General features: G+C 47.9%; 1 long non-coding RNA gene across 1 annotated transcript; it reads right to left on the bottom strand.

The window, feature by feature from the left end:
* Positions 1 to 12,815: 12,815 nt before the first annotated feature.
* LOC115183980 (uncharacterized) lies at positions 12,816 to 14,040 on the bottom strand. The gene is made up of 2 exons (XR_003874149.1): positions 13,448 to 14,040; positions 12,816 to 13,400 (listed from the first exon to the last, which is right to left on the bottom strand). It is a non-coding gene; the product is annotated as an uncharacterized LOC115183980 (long non-coding RNA).
* Between the last annotated feature and the right edge of the window lie 232 nt (positions 14,041 to 14,272).

Below are 14,272 nucleotides of genomic sequence, written 5' to 3'. Positions count from 1 at the left end.
ACTGTTTAGCAGTCCAATTGCTTGGGGGTAGAAGCTTTTAAGGAGCCTTTTGGACCTAGACTTGGCGCTCCGGTACCGCTTGCCGTGCGGTAGCAGAGAAAACAGTCTATGACTTGGGTGACTGGAGTCTTTGATAATTTTTAGGGACTTCCTCTGCCTTTATGGTTTCATTTCAGAGAGACAATAATAATTATGTTTTTTTTTTGGCAAAATGCTAAATATCCACCTCACTCTCAGAGAAATCAGAAGTACTGCAAAGTTTTAAAGTCAAATGTAACAAATAATGTATTTATTTTTACAAATTACTGTACAAATTATACATTTGAAATGTTAAAAATAAATACATAGAGAGAGAGATCTGAATGTAAAACATTTACAATTGACATTTTAGTCATTCAGCAGATGCTCTTATCCAGAGCGACTTACAGCAAGTGCATTCATCCAGGTCTCAGATGTAAATGAGAATTTGTTCTCAACTGGCCTACCTGGTTAAATAAAGGTAAAATAAAAAAATACAAGATAGCTAGGTGAGACAACCATGTACCACAGTCAAATATGCAGGATATAAGCATTCCTTTCCAGCTAAACAATGACATAACGTTTATTTTTTTTTTAACTCATTTTCATACACATCTAAAATACATGAATAAAAAAATCTGAGAACAGTAATATTTTATGAAGGTACATATAAGCAATCATTTCTGATGAAAAAACACAAATGTGAAAAGCTGGTGGATAAAACATTTGTAAATAAACTCTTGATACTGTATATATATATATATAAATTATTACCTAGTAATAATTGATTGTTTCTATATATCTATGAATATATATATATATATATAAGTTTTGTGTGTGTGTGGTTTTTATATGAGCCCTCTTGGGTTTCCAATCTGACCTGCACAACTTTTTTACCTAGTTCTCCAAAACACACCCCTCTGCCCCCGAGTCGGCATCAATAGGCCCAGCTCCATTCTACACTGTCAGAATGCATAACTTACTATATTACACAACAATTTCCCCTCAAACTGAACATTATATACACCAGGTGTATTCCCCTGTTTATGTCCCTTATACTTCACAGTCCACATATCAAACACACCTCTAAAGACGCTTTTCCCCTCCAGCATATAGTCTGAACATTTCCCCCCCCGTCGGTGTTTAAGGAACACAGGAAATGTATAGTTCGCCCCTCCCCCCCGACTCTTTTTGAAGAGAATCAATGTTGTGTGTGATGTGATTTATATTCTGAGTCGATGACCTGTTTTGTCTTGGGGCCCACAACTTGAAGGATCTTCAGATATTAGAGAGAGAGAGTGAGAGAGAGAGAAGCGGTGCGGAACCTAACTCAAGGTCCTACTATCGGATTTCAGTGCAATGGACAGGGGATAGAGGGAAGAGAGGAGCGAGGGGGGACGGAGGACGAGAGGCCTGTACGGTAAAGTTAACGCTCTAGATATAGTCAAGGACATGAGATTGATGTTTTTACAGGTTCTACCAAGGCCAGAAAGAGAGAGACGCAACGGGGCTGTTGGTGGAGAAAGAGATGGGGAGGGGTGGAGAAAGAGATGGGGAGGGGTGGAGAAAGAGAGGGAGGGGAGTGGAGAAAGGGATGGGGAGGGGTGGAGAAAGAGATGGGGAGGGGTGGAGAAAGAGATGGGGAGGGGTGGAGAAAGAGATGGAGGGGTGGAGAAAGAGATGGGGAGGGGTGGAGAAAGAGATGGGGAGGGGTGGAGAAAGAGATGGGGAGGGGTGGAGAAAGAGATGGGGAGGGGTGGAGAAAGAGATGGGGAGGGGTGGAGAAAGAAACGACCAAGAAAAAAAGTTGTGAAAGTGAGTAGGACGGAGGAAGGAGGAAATAGGAAATGGGGTGAACAGGCAGGAAGAGGGAGAGGAAGGAGGAAATAGGAAATGTGGTGAACATGCAGGGAGAGGGAGAGGAAGGAGGAAATAGGAAATGTGGTGAACAGGCAGGGAGAGGGAGAGGAAGGAGGAAATAGGAAATGTGGTGAACAGGCAGGGAGAGGGAGAGGAAGGAGGAAATAGGAATGTGGTGAACAGGCAGGAAGAGGGAGAGGAAGGAGGAAATAGGAAATGTGGTGAACAGGCAGGGAGAGGGAGAGGAAGGAGGAAATAGGAAATGTGGTGAACAGGCAGGAAGAGGGAGAGGAAGGAGGAAATAGGAAATGTGGTGAACAGGCAGGGAGAGGGAGAGGAAGGAGGAAATAGGAAATGTGGTGAACAGGCAGGGAGAGGGAGAGGAAGAGGAAGAGGGGAGAAGGAGGGAGGTGTTAGTATGCTTACATCATTTTGTACAATTAAACACCAGGTGTTTTCTAATTTACGTCTTCATTCTGATCATGTTGTTGGTGTCTGAAGACGAGGAACGCTCTAATTCCTCTCATTTATCTAAGAGATGACATTTCCCCTTACTTCCTTTACAATTATAAAATCAGTTTAGGCTTTTTTGTGGGGCTTAATGACAGCCTACTATAAACTACACAAATCTGTTATGTGGGGATTAATGACAGCCTACTGTAAACTACACAAATCTGTTATGTGGGGATTAATGACAGCCTACTGTAAACTACACCAAGCTGTAATGTGGGGCTTAATGACATCCTACTGTAAACTACACCAAGCTGTTATGAGGGGCTTAATGACAGCCTACTGTAAACTACACCAATCTGTTATGTGGGGCTTAATGACAGCCTACTGTAAACTACACCAAGCTGTTATGAGGGGCTTAATGACAGCCTACTGTAAACTACACCAAGCTGTTATGAGGGGCTTAATGACAGCCTACTGTAAACTACACCAAGCTGTAATGTGGGGCTTAATGACAGCCTACTGTAAACTACACCAAGCTGTTATGTGGGGCTTAATGACAGCCTACTGTAAACTACACCAAGCTGTTATGTGGGGCTTAATGACAGCCTACTGTAAACTACACCAAGCTGTTATGAGGGGCTTAATGACAGCCTACTGTAAACTACACCAAGCTGATTGCCTCACCCTCGATGTGTTAGGCCCCAACGCTCCACACACACACGCACACACAAACATACACAAACATGCGCGCACACACACACACACACATATTATACACACAAACATTTTAAGAGGTTTTTCTGTAATGACCAGAGTTTAAGGAGCAAGTTGTTTACATTTAAATCCATTTGACTTTGTCCCAGCACTGGCGAATTACCATCCCCTGTCCTTGAGAAGCCGAGAGAAAAACTGTTGAAGATAGAGAACTGAGGATCAGAAAATATGTGTGCTTTTGTCTGTAGGGCTCTGGTGCAGAGAGGAAACATAGTGATTTATGCTCCCAGATGTGATGTTAACTTCATGAGTTAGGTGTGTTGGGAACAGTGCAGATGTTCTTTCACTATTTCAGTTTCTCTAAACTCAAAAACCTGAGACATGACAGACGTGTGCATTTTACTGCAATATTCTTTCTTTGAGATTCTTGCCCATAGACAGCATGTAACTCAATTAAAATTGGGATTTCTTATGTTCTTGCCATTGATTTAGTTAAAAAAAAACAACAACAACTAGATTCTAGAACACAGACCTGCCATGGTTCTCTCTCCTGTTATATCATCTAATTCATTCATCTCTCTCATTAAAGTAAATCTCTCAGACCTTTCAGTAAAGATTCCCAAATATTGTATCTCTAAGCCTGCGCCTTCCCTCTTGTCTGGCCACGTACAGTCCACACAGACATACAGTCTGGTACTACGGTCTGGTACTACGGTCCGGTACTACGGTCCGGTACTACGGTCCGGTACTACGGTCTGGTACTACGGTCCGGTACTACGGTCCGGTACTACGGTCCGGTACTACGGTCTGGTACTACGGTCCGGTACTACGGTCCGGCACTACGGTCCGGTACTACGGTCCGGTACTACGGCCTGGTACTACGGTCTGGTACTACGGTCTGGTACTACGGCCCGGTACTACGGTCCGGTACTACGGTCCGGTACTACGGTCCGGTACTACGGTCCGGTACTACAGTCTGGTACTACGGTCCGGTACTACGGTCCGGTACTACGGTCCGGCACTACGGTCCGGTACTACGGTCCGGTACTACGGCCTGGTACTACGGTCTGGTACTACGGTCCGGTACTACGGTCTGGTACTACGGCCCGGTACTACGGTCTGGTAATACGGTCCGGTACTACGGTCCGGTACTACGGTCCGGTACTACGGTCCGGTACTACGGTCTGGTACTACGGTCCGGTATTACGGTGTTTCTATACGGATACCTTGGGACACTAGCAGGCCTTACTGACACACACCCCTGATGTTTCATGTTGCTCTTTGGTTGAGATTGAAAGTATGAAACTATGGATGAGATTACATTTCCCTCTTATATTAAATTACCTATACGGTTCTTTACTAAAGCGCTCAATGGATGTGTGTGTGTGTGTGTGTGTGTGTGTGTGTGTGTGTGTGTGTGTGTGTGTGTGTGTGTGTTTATACAATGGGTGGGTTTTATCCTGGATGCTGATTGGTTCAAATTGCTTTCCAGCCAGTGATTCTTCCACAAGGCTATGATGTTAAAATGCCCATTTACTCTGTTCCATCTGACTGTGCAATCCACTGTCTCATCTCCACTATAAAAGCATCTAGACATGATCTCACATTTCTTTTAGACTAGCATATAGTTTGGAACAGCAGAGATTTGTCTAAACCTTGTTGCTTGTCTCTCTGTCCTTCCCAACATCCTTTCAATAGTGAAACGTGTCCGAATGAGACAGACAGCAAGTTGAGCTGGTTGTCATAGCAACATACAAAAACTTTCAGTTGACTGAATCAATATTTCGTTTGTGAAAAACAAAAAGGGAACGAGTGGAAAATGTATTTTAAAAAAAAATCTTTTTCTGCGGCATGACTATGGATGAATGGGAGATAGAGAAAGTGATGTAATACCCAGGTATTTGGTGGATACTGCCCTGAATGACCAAGAGAAAAGCCCCAACGAAGAAAACACAGTTAAGAATGCAAGCTGGGCTGTGCGACGCTTCGAGGGCTGTCTAGCAGAGGAGACAAAAGGTAGTCGACTTCAAAACTGTCACTAAGGAGGAGTTTAACATCCTTCTCCAGCAGCTTAATGGAAATGAAGAGGGGGAGCAGTACAGCATGAGTTAGCTACCTGGGACTCCGTAGAGGGCTCAACCGGTTTCTAAATGACCCACCCATCGGTCGCAGCTTGTGTCTTATGAAAGACACCGAATTTACCATCTCCAAAACTTGTATTTCTGGGCAACTTGAAATAGCTAATACGGCAAGGAAAATATATCACAAACAGCCACCCTCCCATCACCGATAAGGACATGACTCAAAAACTCCCACGCTAAGAGTCTCCGTACAACAAAGGGGAGGGTTCAGAAAGTGTGGTCAACCTCCAGTTACATCTGGGTCAAAGTGTGGTCGACCTCCAGTTACATCTGGGTCAAAGTGTGGTCAACCTCCAGTTACATCTGGGTCAAAGTGTGGTCGACCTCCAGTTACATCTGGGTCAAAGTGTGGGCGACCTCCAGTTACATCTGGGTCAAAGTGTGAGCGGCCTCCAGTTACATCTGGGTCAAAGTGTGGTCAACCTCCAGTTACATCTGGGTCAAAGTGTGGTCGACCTCCAGTTACATCTGGGTCAAAGTGTGGGCGACCTCCAGTTACATCTGGGTCAAAGTGTGGTCGACCTCCAGTTACATCTGGGTCAAAGTGTGGTCAACCTCCAGTTACATCTGGGTCAAAGTGTGAGCGGCCTCCAGTTACATCTGGGTCAAAGTGTGGTCGACCTCCAGTTACATCTGGGTCAAAGTGTGAGCGGCCTCCAGTTACATCTGGGTCAAAGTGTGGTCGACCTCCAGTTACATCTGGGTCAAAGTGTGGTCAACCTCCAGTTACATCTGGGTCAAAGTGTGGTCGACCTCCAGTTACATCTGGGTCAAAGTGTGGTCAACCTCCAGTTACATCTGGGTCAAAGTGTGAGCGGCCTCCAGTTACATCTGGGTCAAAGTGTGGTCGACCTCCAGTTACATCTGGGTCAAAGTGTGAGCGGCCTCCAGTTACATCTGGGTCAAAGTGTGGTCAACCTCCAGTTACATCTGGGTCAAAGTGTGGTCAACCTCCAGTTACATCTGGGTCAAAGTGTGGTCAACCTCCAGTTACATCTGGGTCAAAGTGTGGGTGACCTCCAGTTACATCTGGGTCAAAGTGTGGTCAACCTCCAGTTACATCTGGGTCAAAGTGTGGGTGACCTCCAGTTACATCTGGGTCAAAGTGTGGGTGACCTCCAGTTACATCTGGGTCAAAGTGTGGTCGACCTCCAGTTACATCTGGGTCAAAGTGTGGTCAACCTCCAGTTACATCTGGGTCAAAGTGTGGTCAACCTCCAGTTACATCTGGGTCAAAGTGTGGTTGACCTCCAGTTACATCTGGGTCAAAGTGTGGGTGACCTCCAGTTACATCTGGGTCAAAGTGTGGTCAACCTCCAGTTACATCTGGGTCAAAGTGTGGGTGACCTCCAGTTACATCTGGGTCAAAGTGTGGGTGACCTCCAGTTACATCTGGGTCAAAGTGTGGGTGACCTCCAGTTACATCTGGGTCAAAGTGTGGTCGACCTCCAGTTACATCTGGGTCAAAGTGTGAGCGGCCTCCAGTTACATCTGGGTCAAAGTGTGGTCAACCTCCAGTTACATCTGGGTCAAAGTGTGGTCAACCTCCAGTTACATCTGGGTCAAAGTGTGGTTGACCTCCAGTTACATCTGGGTCAAAGTGTGGGTGACCTCCAGTTACATCTGGGTCAAAGTGTGGGTGACCTCCAGTTACATCTGGGTCAAAGTGTGGGTGACCTCCAGTTACATCTGGGTCAAAGTGTGGGTGACCTCCAGTTACATCTGGGTCAAAGAGGAGTCGAGGGGAACAGACAACTAAAGCCCAACTCATTCCTGATAAAAACAGAGGGGAATGGTAGTCTGTTCATCGTCTGTTGGTGTTACTGGAAAACAATATTGTGACAACACATTCTCTCTCTCAGATACGACACTCTCGCACATAACGAGATCACGAAGAATCCTCTAGACCCAAGGAAGAGGGGCAGGGTGTCCAAGACGGTGGGATCGCTGGAGAAATATCTATCGAAATGGCCGAAGAATGCCCCCCCACGTTTTATCTCCACCCAAGGACAGGTAGAGTGTATCGGGGACTCGATCTGGTACACGTCAGAGCCAATGGGAGTGAACAATCGCTCCATAGTTACTGATGTCCCTCGCTGATAGAGAGAAAATGCTGGAGCAACATCCTGGCTGAAAACAAAGAGAAAATCGCAGCACCATCAACACCCACAAGCCTGAAGGAAGACAGCAGTACGAGTAGCAAAGACCCCTACAGATATTTCAACCAATCCAGGGCAATATACAGATGCATGTGACATACAAATAAGTAGCTAGCTATCTCAGCTGTGGTGGATAACAACGGTAATGTATGGTTTCATTAATTAAAATAGGTTCAAATGAATGTTGTGGCTTGTCTTTCAGTGTCCTGACAGGTGAAATCCCACATTATTAGCTCATTGTTCTGGATATATGCAAGTCAACGTCACTAGAGAAGAGCACTGTTTGGTATGACTGTGTTAGCCGTAGTTGTTTACCTGTAGCTAGCGAGCAAGAGATGAGAACGTCGTCAGGCAGCATGGCAACAGGACATTTCCAACCAACGACCATAGATACTGTCGTGACTTTACTTTCATTAATCTGATTACTGTTATTCATTCAGTCCACTTACTATGTTTTAATTGTTACTCAATTTAAATTAATCATGTAACAATTAATTCATTGGCATTTGGGGCATCACGGACAGTCCTGACAACACAAAACCAAAATATTTAAGACTGGGTCACTTCTCTGGCAACCTAACTGATAAAATGAACAACCAGTCGGGCTTGGGTAGCAAGAATAGATTTGTGTCGGGACTACGTCTCGTGGAAAGATGAAAAAATGTCAATCATTATTTTAATATGTTGGTAATTCATTGTATAGAAGTGATACTGCCCTCAAAAGCTGGTGTGTGTGTGTGTATGTGTATGCGTGTGTGTGTGTGTATATGTATGCGTGTATGCATGTGTGTGTGTGCGTGTGTGTGTGTGTTGTCGCAGAGCATTTTACCTGTGCTACTACAGGGGATATCGGAGTGTTTCATCTGACTTCATGGCTGTGAGCTGCAGCAGAAGCCCTCTAATCCCACTGCAATCACCTCATGGCTGATTAAAACCATGGAGCCACGGTGGAGGATGGAGAGGGAGGGGGAGAGATGGAGGGGGAGGAGAAGGAGAAGGAAGAGGAGAGATGGTGGGGGAGGAGGAGGAGAGATGGAGGAAAAGGAGGAGAGATGGAGGGGGAAGAGAAGGAAGAGGAGAGATGGTGGGGGGAGGAGGAGGAGGAGAGAAGGAGGGGGAGGAGGAGGAGAGATGGAGGAAAAGGAGGAGAGATGGAGGGGGAAGAGAAGGCAGAGGAGAGATAGTGGGGGGAGGAGGATAAGGAAGAGGAGAGATGGTGGGGGGAGGAGGAGGAGAGATGGAGGAAAAGGAGGAGGAGGAGGAGGAGGAGAGATGGAGGGGGGAGGAGGAGGAGAGATGGAGGGGGAGAGATGGAGGGGGAGGAGGAGGAGAGATGGAGGAAAAGGAGGAGGAGGAGGAGGAGGAGAGATGGTGGGGGGAGGAGGAGGAGAGATGGAGGAAAAGGAGGAGGAGGAGGAGGAGGAGAGATGGAGGGGGGAGGAGGAGGGGGAGAGATGGAGGGGGAGGAAGAGGGGAGATGGAAGGGGGAGGAGGAGGAGAGATGGAGGGGGAGAGATGGAGGGGGGAGGAGGAGGAAAGGGAGGGGGAGAGATGGAGGGGGGAGGAGGAGGAGGAGAGATGGAGGGGGGAGGAGGAGGAGAGATGGAGGGGGAGGAGGAAAGCTAGGGGGAGAGATGGAGGGGGGAGAGATGGAGGGGAGGAGGAGGGGGAGAGATGGAAGGGGGAGGAGGAGGAAAGGGAGGGGGAGAGATGGAGGGGGGAGGAGGGGGAGAGATGGAGAGGGAGGAGGGGGAGAGATGGAGGGACAGCTTTTGTCAGTGTCCTTCACACATCACATAACAATCCTAAAGTTTGGAGCAAAGAAAAGCATAATAACAAATGCGCGCACACACACACACACACACACGCAAACACACACACACACACACACACACACACACACACACACACACACACACACACACATGACTGGTTTTAAGACCGAAAATGCGATTACGCCCATCATCTAAAAGTTTGGTTGGATGCATTTATCAAAATATTCTACATCAGCCTGGCAACAGAAACCAAAATAACCAAATCAGCATCTGAGGCGTTGGTATCCTACTGAGGCTGGGTCACATCAGCAGAAATGTCATTAATTAGGGGGATATAACGCAAACAAAACAACTATTCATTAATCATTCCATACATGCAGTCATGCACCCGGCTACAGAGTCTCAGAGAGGGGGGGGGGGGGGGGTAAGTTAGGGAGGAGGGAAAGGGGGGATACCTAGTCAGTTGTACAACTGAATGTATTCAACTGAAATGTGTCTTCCTCATTTAACCCAACCCCTCTGAATAAGAGAGGTGGGTGGGGGGGGGCTGCCTTAATCAATATCCACATCTTCGGCTCCCGGGGGACCAGTGGGTTAACTGCCTTGTTCAGGGGCAGAACGACAGATTTTTACCTTGTCAGCTCGGGGATTCGATCCAGCAACCTTTCGGTTATTGGCCCAATGCTCTAACCACTAGGCTACCTGCCTCCCACAGAGATAGTGAGTCTCAGAGAGGGGGGGGGGGGATAAGTTAGGGAGTAGGAGAGGGAGAGATAGTGAGTCTCAGAGAGGGGGGGGGATAAGTTAGGGAGTAGGAGAGGGAGAGATAGTGAGTCTCAGAGAGGGGGGGGATAAGTTAGGGAGTAGGAGAGGGAGAGATAGTGAGTCTCAGAGAGGGGGGGATAAGTTAGGGAGTAGGAGAGGGAGAGATAGTGAGTCTCAGAGAGGGGGGGGATAAGTTAGGGAGTAGGAGAGGGAGAGATAATGAGTCTCAGAGAGGGGGGGGGGATAAGTTAGGGAGTAGGAGAGGGAGAGATAGTGAGTTTGTGACATTCACTGAGTGAGGTTAGAGAGAAACAGAGACAGAGAATGTGATTGTTATCTAACACCTGGTGTTTCTGGCTGTGTTGGTTCATGAGAGAGGCCCATAGTGTTGTGTTCTGTATCTAACACACCATTCATCATCATCATCACCAGCCCAGCTAATGAAGAACATCGTCTGACAACCAGACTAGTGCACAGAGGAGAGAGGGTGACAGACAGAGGAAGGAGAGACACGTGAACAGTAGAGTGGTGTAGGTCTAATGGGGCCTGAACGGTAGCTGCTTAACGAGGAGAGCTAACAGGTGCTTCTCATTAAGGCCAGAAGAAAGGAGGAGCGGAGAGAGAGAAGAAAAACAGATGTGCTGATATTCCTGTGTTCGTCATTAGTGTCTGCTGGACTGGTGTTATTGAAGACTCAGCCTCTCTCCTCTCCCGTCCTCTCCCCCGCTCTCCTCTCCTCTTCCCTCTATCTCTCTCCTCCACTCTTCCCTCTCCTCCCCTCTTATCCTCTAGCTCTCTCCTCCTCTCCCTCTCTTCTTCCTTCTCTCCCTCTCCTCTCCTCTCTGCTCCCCTTTTCCCTCTCCTCCTCCCCCTCTCTCTTCCGCTCCCTCTTTCCTCCCCTTTTCCCTCTCCTCCCTTCTCTCCCTCTCCTCCCTTCTCTCCCTCTCCTCCTCTCCCCTTTCCTCTCTCCTCCTCTCCCTCTCTTCTTCCCTCTTCTTCCCTCTAGAATGAACAACCACGCACGCACACACACACACACACACACACACAAACACACACACAGGATTGTGTACACATACGCACGCGGGCACACACAAATACACACAGACACACCTTTTCATGACGGATGTCTCTCCTCTTCCAAGGCCAGGCATTTACATTATGCCTCACCTGTCCTAATGAGCCAGCTGGACAGGTGGATCTTACTAACCCTCTCCCCCCTGCCGCTGCACATGGAGACCTCTGCAGCATTAACCATTAACTCGGACCGCGCCAATGCACACAGGAGAGAGGGGGTAGGGGTTCTCATTAAACATGTTGAGCCCCGACAGAATGAATGACAGTGATGTATTGATTTGTCAGAGGTTCTCAGTAGTTCCACTAGGCCATCAGGGCTATGTGTAGGGAAGGATGGAGAGGGAAGGATGGAGGTAGGGAGAGAGAGAAGTATGGAGTAGGGAGGGGGAGGGAGGGAGGGAAGGAGAGTGAAGGAAAGAGGTAGGGGGAGAGAGAAGTATGGAGTAGGGAGGGGGAGGGAGGGAGGGAAGGGAGAGTGAAGGAAAGAGGTAGGGAGAGAGAAGTATGGAGTAGGGAGGGGGAGGGAGGGATGGAGAGGGAAGGAAAGAGGTAGGGAGAGAGAGAGAGGTAGAGGGACAGAGAGTAGAGAGAGAGAGGTAGAGGAACAGAGAGTAGAGAGAGGTAGAGGGACAGAGAGTAGAGAGAGAGAGGTAGAGGGACAGAGAGTAGAGAGAGAGAGAGGTAGAGGGACAGAGAGTAGAGAGAGAGAGAGGTAGAGGAACAGAGAGTAGAGAGAGGTAGAGGGACAGAGAGTAGAGAGAGAGAGAGAGTAGAGGGACAGAGAGTAGAGAGAGAGAGGTAGAGGGACAGAGAGTAGAGCGAGAGAGAGAGGTAGAGGGACAGAGAGTAGAGAAAGAGGTAGAGGGACAGAGAGTAGAGAGAGAGAGAGGGAGAGAGAGAGAGTAGAGAGAGAGAGAGAGTAGAGGGACAGAGAGTAGAGAGAGAGAGAGAGGGACAGAGAGTAGAGAGAGAGGTAGAGGGACAGAGAGTAGAGAGAGAGGGAGAGGAACAGAGAGTAGAGAGAGAGAGAGGGACAGAGAGTAGAGAGAGAGAGGAACAGAGAGAGGGGAAAGAGAGAAGAGGGTAGAGGGACAGAGAGATAGAGAGGAGAAGAGCGTAGAGGGACAGAGAGTAGAGAGAGATGAGAGAGGACGGACAGAGAGTAGAGATGAGAGAAGAGGTAGAGGACAGAGAGTAGAGAGAGAGATGTAGAGGGACAGAGAGTAGAGAGGAGAGGTAGAGGGGACAGTAGAGTAGAGGAGAGAGAGAGGTAGAGGGACAGCGAGTAGAGAGAGGTAGAGGGACAGAGAGTAGAGAGAGGAGAGAGAGGTTGAGGGACAAGAGAAGTAGAGAGAGAGAGAGGTAGAGGGACAGAGAGTAGAGAGAGAGAGAGTAGAGGGACAGAGAGTAGAGAGAGAGAGAGGTAGAGGGACAGAGAGTAGAGAGAGAGTAGAGGGACAGAGAGTAGAGAGAGAGGAACAGAGAGTAGAGGTTCCTCTCTCCCAGTTTGACTTTCTCCTTCCATTACGTTCCCCTACTCTTCTCCTTCCTCTCCCCCATTCCTCTTCTCCTTCCTCTCCCCCATTCCTTTACATCCTCCCTCTCTCCTCTCTTCCCCCTGTTCTCCACCTGCCTGGTGGCCCCCTGATCCCAATTACTCTCTATCTGGCTGGGCGTTGGTATGGTGAACATGCTCTGCTGTGTTTGGCCTGGCTGCCTGGGGGAACGGAACCCAGACTGTTGTTTTGTGTTGTGTAGAACCACTGCTGTGTTTTGTGTGTTGGGGTAAAAGTGGGCATAGCATAGACCTCCATAGATATAAGCATGCATCTGGTAATGAATAGATCCTACAATCAACCAATCATCTACTTTTATTACAATACCACAGCACTGCACATTACCCAATATTCAACCTTTCTGAACACAAGGATCCAATCAAACGGCCTATGAAATGAGCCATGTTATATCACAGCATCACAGCTGTTGACATACGACTGTAAACAGGAGAATATCACAACATGCAGTATTACAGCAACATCTGTCTTTATTCTCTTCTTCTGTGATCCGTAAAATAAAGGTATGATGTTGGTGTCCAGTAGAAAAGCAGTGTAGACCTGCATGGTGGGGTTCAGCTCAACCAGTACCAGTACCAGTACCAGTACCAGCACCAGTACCAGAGGAAGTGTAGACCTGCATGGTGGGGGTTCAGCTCAACCAGTACCAGTACCAGCACCAGTACCAGAGGAAGTGTAGACCTGCATGGTGGGGGTTCAGCTCAACCAGTACCAGTACCAGAGGAAGTGTAGACCTGCATGGTGGGGGTTCAGCTCAACCAGTACCAGTACCAGTACCAGCACCAGTACCAGTGGAAGTGTAGACCTGCATGGTGGGGGTTCAGCTCAACCAGTACCAGTACCAGTACCAGAGGAAGTGTAGACCTGCATGGTGGGGGTTCAGCTCAACCAGTACCAGAGGAAGTGTAGACCTGCATGGTGGGGGTTCAGCTCAACCAGTACCAGTACCAGTACCAGAGGAAGTGAAGACCTGTGTATGTGTGTTGAGTGTGTCGTGAGTGTGTGTGTGTGTTACCATGTTGAGAGTGTGTCCTGAGTGTGTTACCATGGTGAGTGTGTGTCCTGAGTGTGTTACCATGGTGAGTGTGTGTCCTGAGTGTGTTACCATGGTGAGTGTGTGTCCTGAGCGTGTTACCATGGTGAGTGTGTAATGGGTCAGGGAAGTGACAGGACACTCTGCTGGTCTCTCAGAGTCTCCTCCTCCTCGTCTGAATGACACTCGCTGGCTCCGAGTCTGCAATATCAAAGATACCAATCAGAGAGAGTGTAACATCAAAAGCACCAATCAGAGTGAGCGACAGATCAAAGGGGAGGTCTTCCTAGAAGCTGTTGAAACAGCCTCGGTGGTCTGCCTCGGTGGACACCACAGCCATCTTGCCATGAATAAAACATGAACTTGGTCCCAGTTCCACAATATTCATATATACTGCTCTAAGCTCCTTCATGTTCACGTTCATACGTTAGTGTGATATTCACATATTTTGAAGTGTGTGTGTAATGACAGCTTTGCACACTCTTGGCATTCTCTCAACCAGCTTCACCTGGAATGCTTTTCCAACAGTCTTGAAGGAGTTCCCACATATGCTGAGCACTTGCTGGCTGCTTTTCCTTCACTCTGCGTTCCAACTCATCCCAAACCATCTCAATTGGGTTGAGGTTGGGTGATTGTGGAGGCCAGGTCATCTGATGCAGCACTCCATCACTCTCCTTGGTCAAATAGCCCTTACACAGCCTGG

Source organism: Salmo trutta, unplaced genomic scaffold (assembly GCF_901001165.1).
Source record: "Salmo trutta unplaced genomic scaffold, fSalTru1.1, whole genome shotgun sequence".
NCBI classification, from domain to species: Eukaryota; Metazoa; Chordata; class Actinopteri; order Salmoniformes; family Salmonidae; genus Salmo; species Salmo trutta.
Note: the sequence above shows the minus strand (reverse complement) of the source record. Positions and strands in the feature narration are given on the sequence as shown.